General features: G+C 41.9%; 1 pseudogene; it reads right to left on the reverse strand.

The window, feature by feature from the left end:
- Positions 1-6,329: 6,329 nt before the first annotated feature.
- On the reverse strand, positions 6,330-7,149 carry LOC146386251 (uncharacterized; annotated as a pseudogene).
- Positions 7,150-8,849: the final 1,700 nt, after the last annotated feature.

Raw genomic sequence — 8,849 nt, forward strand, 5'->3', positions numbered from 1 at the left:
TGTGACCTAGGACAAGCTGATGGCATAAGATGTAAGTACAACTCCTCTGGTTTCATATGCAAAAAAAATTATTGCGCTAGCTTACACGGTTCCGGTTCTACAGGGATTTAAAAATAGTTATGCAAAACGGAGCATGCCTGCTCTGACCGGCTTTAAAGGGTTAACAATAACAATGTATTGAATTATGACTTTAAAAAATAATATAAAATAGTGTGCAAATACTGATAACAGTGCAAATGTTTGCAATATAAGAAATAAATGAAAAATGTAAACATCTATGTTTAGTGAACTTTGCAGTGTTGCTCTGTGGTGCAGCTATGACACCATAGCAAAGTTTACATACTATGTCTACTTGATCCACGTCTGACTCCGCGAACCCATAATGTTTCCACACCACTGAAGTTTTTTTTTTTTACCTCTCTTTTCAACCAACGGCAGTCACTCTCCTCTCCAAATAACTTCTGCTTAGCTTTCCGAGCTTCCCTCGGGTCCTCTTAATTGTTGTGACGTGTGTTCGAAATGCAGAGAGGTGCGCTTGATTTGCCACACGGAGCAGCGCGAGAGTAAAGCACGAGGGAGGTGCTAATAATCGGCTCAGTCATTTTTAATGATCGTTGAAAGCCCAGATCGTAATTGAGATTAAAATTCGATTAATTGAGCAGCCCTAAATTCAGTTTTATTTATGCAGCATCAAATCACAACAACAGTCACCTCAAGGCGACTGTAAGGTAGACCCTACAATAATACATACAGAGAAAACTCCAACAATCATATGACACCCTATGAGCAAGCACTTTGGTGACAGTGACACGGAGACAGAGAATCTGGCATCTTAGTGCTTAAAGGAATTGCTGCTGCTTCGCATATGAAGACTAGATGCGGAGAAACTGGCATCCGAGTGGTAGTAAAATTTGCTTCTGCATTTTGAGAATGAGAACCTGGCATCCCGGTGTCAAGAAGTTTGCAACTGCATATTGCAAAGGAAGGATAGTAGAGCATTTCGTTTCTTTTTTTTTGCAAACAATAGATGGCACATAACTGACATCCTGAAGGCAGAAGGTTCCTCTGCTGCTTTTTGCAATGATAGATGCAGAAAAGCTTGTTGGGAATGAGGGATAGAGAAATAATCTGGCATCCCAGTGCTGGAAAGGTTCACTGCTGCTTTGTATATGAAGGATTGATGTGGAAAAACAGGCATCCCAGTGGTAGAAATATTTGCTGCTGCATTTGCGAAAGACGGATAGAGTCAAGACAATCTGGCATCCTGGAGCCAAAAGCTTGCTGCTGCATTTGCAAAGGAGGGATGGAGAAAGAGAATCTGGCATCCTGGTGCCAAAAGCTTGTTTGTTTGTGTCTGCGTGTGCCTATTAGTCTATGTTTATTTGTCAGGTCAGGTCTTAGACTCCAACTCTCTCAGAACATCTCAGGCCCCCCCAGACGGGGCGCCTATCTCCCCTCATTACATTCCCTGTGGGTCGCCGATGCTCCCAACCGTCGGTGCGTTGGTGGTTCTCTCTGCCCAGGGCTGGGTGCTCGGGTGTGTGGGCTCACTCCTGGTGGCAACTTGGCGGGGTCTGGCACCCATGGTTCAATTGCGCCCCTTCCGGGGTGTGTTGGGCCCTCGGATCTTGGGTCTCTGGGCCCAGTGTTGGTCCGCTCCGGCGTAGCCGGTTGCTGGCGGAGCCTGTGGCCATGTTGCCGCAGCCCCCTGTAGCTTCTGCACCTTGGCTGCTGGGTGACCACCCTGTCTGGGGTACTGTTACTGGTACTTATGCTTATGTTAGTTGTTGCTGTGGTTTCCCTACTGTATTGTTCTCTTTTTTTCCAGCAGGTGATCAAGTGGATTTTTAGTGTCTTTTCTCACTCTTCCCCTCTGTTTTTCTTTCCCTCTCCTTTTGTTAAGCCTCTTCCCAACTTCTCTTTTGTTTCTTTCTTTTTCCTATCCCCTGATCCTGTCTGACTGCCATAACTTAAAAGTAAAAAAAATAATAAATAAATAATTAAGATTGAATAAACTATGACAATCAAGTGGACCAGTATGGCAAAAACCGTAATGATCCACTTGGGAAAATAAATCTGTTGGGTGTTTTTCTTGACGTTGCTACAGTGCCAGAGAGGACAAGCAAAGAAAAAAAAAAAAAAAAAAAAGCTTGCTGCTGCATTTGCAAAGGAGGGATAGAGGGAAGAGAACCTGGCATCCTGGTGCCAAAAACACTGCTGCTGCATTTTATGAAGTAGGGATAGATTGAAGGGAAACTGGCAACTTGTTGGTAGAACTTGTTTGCTAGAGATAGAGAAAAAGAACCTGACATCCCGGTGCCATAAAAACATACTGCTGCATTTTGCGAAAGAGGGATAGAGGGAAGAATATTGTTGTAGGGTCTACCTTATAATATAAAGGTGACTGTTGTGATTTGGCACTATATAAATAAAACTGAATTGAATTGAATCGACCTGGCATCCCTTAGGCCCCATCCTCAATTCAGAGATGGTCTGACACAAGGGATAACTAAGGGTTTTTGCTTAGGCATCAGTTGTCCTTCTGCTATCCTGGATTGCATGGAACTTTCTTGGATTAACTGAAGGCTTTTCAGAGAGGTTTTAAGACATCCTGATAATAATGAATTACAGTAGTCCAGCCTGGAAGTAATAAATGCATGAACTAGTTTTTTAGCATCACTCTGAGACAGGATTTTTCTAATTTTAGAGATGTTGCACAAATGGAAGAACACAGTCTTACATATTTGTTTAATATGTGCATTGAAGGACATATTCTTGGTCAAAAATGACTCCAAGGTTCCTCACAGTGTTACTGGAGGCCAAGTTAAGGCCATCCAGAGTAAGAATCTGGTTAGATACCATATTTCTAAGATTTTCAGGGCCTCAATTTGATCTGAATTAAGAAGCAGAAAGTTAGCGGCCATCCAGGTCTTTATGTCTTTAAGACATTCCTGCAGTTTAACTAATTGGTGTGTGTTATCTGGCTTCATGGACAGATAGAGCTGGGTGTCATCTGCATAGCAGTGAAAATGTATACTATGTCTTCTGATGATACTGCCTAAGGGAAGCATGTATAATGTAAACAGAATTGGTCCTAGCACTGAACCCTGTGGAACACCATAGTTGACCTCAGTGTGTGAAGAGGACTCTCCATTTACATTAACAAATTGGAGTCTATTAGATAGATATGATACAAACCACTGCAGCGCAGTACCTGTAATACCTACAGCGTGTTCTAATCGCTGCACTGAGGTCTAGCAGGACAAGCACAGAGATGAGTCCACTGTCAGAGGCCATAAGAAGATCATTTGTAACCTTCACTAAAGCTGTTTCTGTGCTGTGATGAGCTCTGAAACCTGACTGAAACTCTTCAAATAAGCCATTCCTCTGCAGATGATCTGTTAGCTGTTTGACAACTACTCTTTTAAGGATGTTTGATATGAAAGAAATGTTGTAGACTGGCCTATAATTAGCTAAGACAGCTGGGTCTAGAGATGCTTTTTAAGTAAAGGTTTAACTACAGCCAGCTTGAAGGCCTGTGGTACATAGCTGATTATTAGAGATAGGTTGTTCATATTTAAGATTGAAGCATTAATTAATGGCAGGACTTCTTTGAGCAGTTTTGTAGGAATAGGGTCTAAAAGACACGTTGATGGTTTGGAGGAAGTAATTATTGAAGTTAACTCAGAAAGATCAATTGGAGAAAAAGAGTCTAACTTAACATCAATGGTACTAAGAGTAGCTGTAGATAATATTACATCTGTGGGATGATTATTGGTAATTTTTTCTCTACTGATTAAAATTTTATTTGTGAAGAAGTTCATGAAGTCATTACTAGTTAACGTTAAAGGGATGGTTGGCTCAACAGTACTCTGACTTTTCGTCAGCCTGGCTACAGTGCTGAAGAGAAACCTAGGGTTGTTCTTATTTTCTTCAATCAGTGATGAATAGTAAGATGTTCTGGCTTTGCGGAGGGATTTCTTATAAAGCAACAAACTATTTCTCAAGGCTAAATGATGATCGTCTAAATTTGTGATATTTCCTCTCGCGCTAACGAATTGGAGAGGCTTACCATCTGTTTTAGGCTATGTGTTTGAGAATTATACCACGGAGTCTAATACTTCTGGTTTGAGGCCTTGGTTTTCACCTGAGCTACAGTATCCAGAGTCGTACGTAGTGAGGAGTAGTGATGGTAAATTTGATTCTTTTTACTGAACCGAGTTTTAATGAGTCACTCACCAAAGTGAATGGGCTTTTTTGAGTCATTTGATTCACTGAGTCAGTTGACCAGAGAGTGCAAAAAATGTACATTTTCACTCAAACTTAATTTGTTTCTCTTTTCATGTAAATCCTACTGCTAAAAAACGATTCTAAAAAACAACAACTATTTTATAGAGCAAAAACATTTCTAAAATTAAGCAATTTCCTATCAAAATTGCTTAATAAACATTTATTTTGTTTATTTTTTATTTTATTAGTATTTTCCTTAAATGTGTTAAATATATATTTTCTCATTTAAATGTCCACTGAGCTGTGAGCCAGGGGGCGGTAATGCGCCTTAACATTGGTTGCCAACCAAGAAGAAGAAGCTGTGAGCCAGGAGGGAGGGGGTGAGTGAGTGATTCGTTCGCTCTATGATTCAGCACAGGAGGGAGGGGGTGAGCGAGTCCTGAGTGATTCGCTTACGCTTACAATTCAGCACAGGAGGGAGGGGGTTAATGAGTCCTGAGTGATTTGTTCGCTCTATGATTCAGCACAGGAGGGAGGGGGTTAGTGAGTCCTGAGTGATTCGTTCGCTCTATGATTCAGCACAGGAGGGAGGGGGTTAGTGAGTCCTGAGTGATTCGCTTACGCTTACGATTCAGCACAGGAGGGAGGGGGTTAGTGAGTCCTGAGTGATTCGCTTACGCTTACGATTCAGCACAGGAGGGAGGGGGTTAGTGAGTGAGTGAGTGATTCGTTCGCTCTATGATTCAGCACAGGAGGGAGGGGGTGAGTAGCTCAAATGTGCTGTTAGCATGTTAGCAGAGCGATGCTACTGTGAACCGAGGAGCTATTGTCTTGATGTGAGCTCCTACTCAGGGTTTTTTCTTCCAGTTCAGAGCAGAATTTTTTTTGTTAAGATACTGGATGTTGTGTTTTTCTCCACAATTTTAATTATAAGCTAGATAGATTGCTGCTAACAGCAACAGGGATGAGTCAGTGAGTCAGTTGGGCTCGTGAATCATGATTCATGAGTCAGTAAAGTGATTCTCAAGTATTGAACGATTCGTTCATGATTCGCGCATCACTAGTGAGTGAATTATTAACAAGATGATCGACCTCTGTTGGAGTAGCATTCAAGTAGCTGCTCTGCTCGGTGTTGGTACAGGGCATTGAAGATGCTAACAGTGTGTGGATTATATTCTTAAACTTAGTTACAGCGCTTTCAGAAAGACATCTACTGTGATGAAGTCTACTCCCCACTGCTGTGTAATCAATTATTGTAAATGTAAATGCTATCAGGAAATGATCAGACAAGAGGGGGTTTTCAGGAAACACTGTTAAATGTTCAGTTTCTATGCCATATGTTAAAACAAGATCTAGAGTGTGATTAAAGTGGTGGGTGGGTTCTTTTACCTTTTGAGAGAAGCCAATTGAGTCTAATAACAGATTAAATGCCATGTTGAGGCTGTCAATTTTTGCATCTACATCAATGTTAAAATCCCCCACAATAATTATTTGATCTGAGCTGAGCACTAAATCAGATAAAAAGTCGGAGAAATCAGACAGAAACTCTGTGTAAGGCCCAGGTGGACGATATATGATAACAAGTAAGACTGGTTTCTGAGTTTTACAGCTGGGGTGGACAAGGCTCAGCATCAGGCTGTCAAATGAATTAAAAGTCTATCTTGGTCTTTTGTTGATTAATAGCCTGGTGTGAAAAATTGCTGCCACACCGCCCCCTCGGCTTGTGCTTCGAGGTTTCTGGTAGTTAGAATAACTCGGGGGTTTTGATTCATTTAAACTAACATAATCATCCTGCTGGAACCAGGTTTCTGTAGGGCAAAGTAAATCGATTTGTTGATCAATTATTAAGTCATGTACTAACAGAGACTTGGAGTAGAGAGACCTAATATTTAATAATCCTCATTTCACTGTTTTACTCTTTGGTTCAGATGTGGATACTGCATTGTTCTTTCTTTATGTTTAAGTTGTTTGTTGCTGGTTTTTAGTTTGTTTTTTGTCTGTTTGGGAGCTGACACAGTCTCTATGGAGACAGGGGGTTTTGGGGGGGTAACAGGAGGAGAGAAGCTGCAAAGAGGCGTGTAAGACTGCAACTCTGCTTCTGCTTCCTGGTCTCAACTCTGGATAGTCATATTTTGGGGGGTTTAATAAATTTGTCCATATTTCTAGAAATGAGAGCTGCTCCATCCAAAGTGGGATGGATGCCGTCTCTCCTAACAAGACCAGGTTTCCTCCAGAAGGTTTGCCAATTATCTATGAAGCCCACATGGTTTTTTGGAAACCACTCAGACAGCCAGCAATTTAAGGAGAACATGCGGCTAAACATGTCACTCCTGGTCTGATTGGGGAGGGGACCAGAGAAAACTACAGAGTCCCACATTGTTTTGGCAAAGTTATAATTTTACTGAATTTACATTTACCCTTAGCCAGCAGTTTTAAATTTCCCTCAATGTCGCCTGCTCTGGCCCCTGGAAGATAATTGACTATGGTTGCTGGTGTCTGTAGCTTCGCATGTCTCAGAACAGAATAGCCAGTTACAAGACTTTGACCCCCGGCGGGTGTATCGCTGAGTGGGGAAAAACGGTTAGACATGTGAACAGGTTGGTGGTGTACCTGGGACTTCTGTTTAAGACTATGCTTTCTCCTCACCGTCACCCAGCCGCCCTCTTTCCCCAGCTGCTTGGGGTCTGCCGGGGGACAGCTAGTGGGGCCTACACTACCTTCGGCTGCACCAGCTACAGGGGCCTGGCTAGCTACGGGTGAATGAAGGGTGCGAAGCCGAGTCTCCAATTCAGTAATCCTGGCCTCCAGAGCTGCAAACATGCTACATTTGTTACAAATATCATTACTGCTAAAGGAGGCCGAGAAGTAACTGAACATCTGACACAATGAGCAGGAAAGTGCAGGTGAAGAGGCCATGCTGCTAATGTAATGTGTGTAATGTGTGTGTGTGTATGTGTTAGTCCCCATAGGGAAATTGCTCCTCTGCATTTAACCCATTCACCCAGTGAAGCAGTGGGCAGCCACCAATGCAGCGCCCGGGGAGCAGTGTGTAGGGATGGTACCTTGCTCAGGGGTACCTCAGGGTAACCGTTAAGTGGAGTCGAACCCCCGACCTTCCGATCATGGGGCCACCACTCTACCTACTGAGCTATCCCTACCCCTAGCGAGTTGGCTACAAGCTAAGCTAAGCTAGCGAAACAGTAAAGTCACAGTAAGTGAATACTTTGGCTATAAATTAGGTAGTGAGTACTCAGAAAGTGTGCTTCGGATGAAGCACATGAAGATTATGCTATGAAAAAAGAATATATCTAAAACCTTTTGATTAAATTGCTAAGCAGATAAGCTACTCAAAAACACCACCTTGTTTGAGTAGGAACAGGAAGTGATACTCTACCGCAGAGAGAGCGAACACCAAGTGACAGTGCCACCAAGAGTCAGGGTGCAAGAGAGCCATTATATAGCCATTCTACTCTACCTGAGCCCTCAAAGTGCTTCATACAACTTGCCTCATTGATCCAGTTTCTTATTTGCAAGTACTTTGTGCATAACATTCACAGATATTCATACTCCACCAGATGCAACAGAGAGCACTTTGGGGTTAATATATTGCCCAAGGATATTTGGCAGGCAGACTGGAGCAGCCAGGGTTCAAAGCACCAGCCTTCCGACTTACTCTACCTCCTGAACTGGCGTAACCTGCTTAAAAAATTACTGATATACTGTCTTTTACCATAATTAAAGTTGCGCTCTCACAGTAAATGTCAAAAGTTGAATGCTCTTTTTCCCAGAACCAAAAACAGCCTGGTGTTTGATAGTAGCACTGCTGTCCAGGACAAAGCAAAACTACAGCAATATACTGTATGAGAAAGGCTTAAAGTGAAAGATAAGCAATACTAAGCTCAGTGTATTTTAGTGTAAAGTTGGTCCCTGAAAACTGTTGTTTTGCCAAAATGCGACCATTAGTAATTAATCTAAGGAGTTCCTCTAAATAGCTGCATGTGTATGTCATTACATTTAATGATTTAATGCTCTGGCTGTGCTGAGTTACATCAACATTGATGGGTTTTTTTTTTTTTTCCATAAATGACCTAAAGAGGATTTAGTGGTGTCTATTTCAGAGGAACAATAGCAGTTTCAGTTTTGAGTTCATTTCAGTTACGTTCTAAAGTCCAGTATCATTCCCTGTCAGATCTGGACAGCCATCACTTGTAACACGTGTTTGTCCCATTTACACCCAACCGCTCTAGCAGCATGCTGTTATCTCTGCAAAAAAATATTACTCCCTTTCTTTACCTGAGAGCTTTGCTGCCAGCCCCTCTGTTATCGAAACGTTTTTCATTATCCAATGTACAAACATGAGTAACCGGCCTATGTCACAGACATCATAAATATCACCTATAGCCCAACAAAAAAGTCAGAATTGTTGGCTTTGTTTTTCAAATGTCAATAATACAAGTCTTCAGCAGTTTGCCTGGAGAATGACATTTTCTGAAATGCTTCTTAAGTAATTTGTTTTCCTAAAGATCTTTTCTCTCTTACGCTGATTTGGGTTCAAGAGATCAATTTCAAGTTTGATTTTATTTACTAACTTGACTCAGTGAAATCAGGGTGTAATATGA

The sequence above is a fragment of the Perissodus microlepis genome, chromosome 6 (assembly GCF_051167445.1).
Source record: "Perissodus microlepis isolate ML-2025 ecotype Zambia chromosome 6, ASM5116744v1, whole genome shotgun sequence".
NCBI lineage: Eukaryota > Metazoa > Chordata > Actinopteri > Cichliformes > Cichlidae > Perissodus > Perissodus microlepis.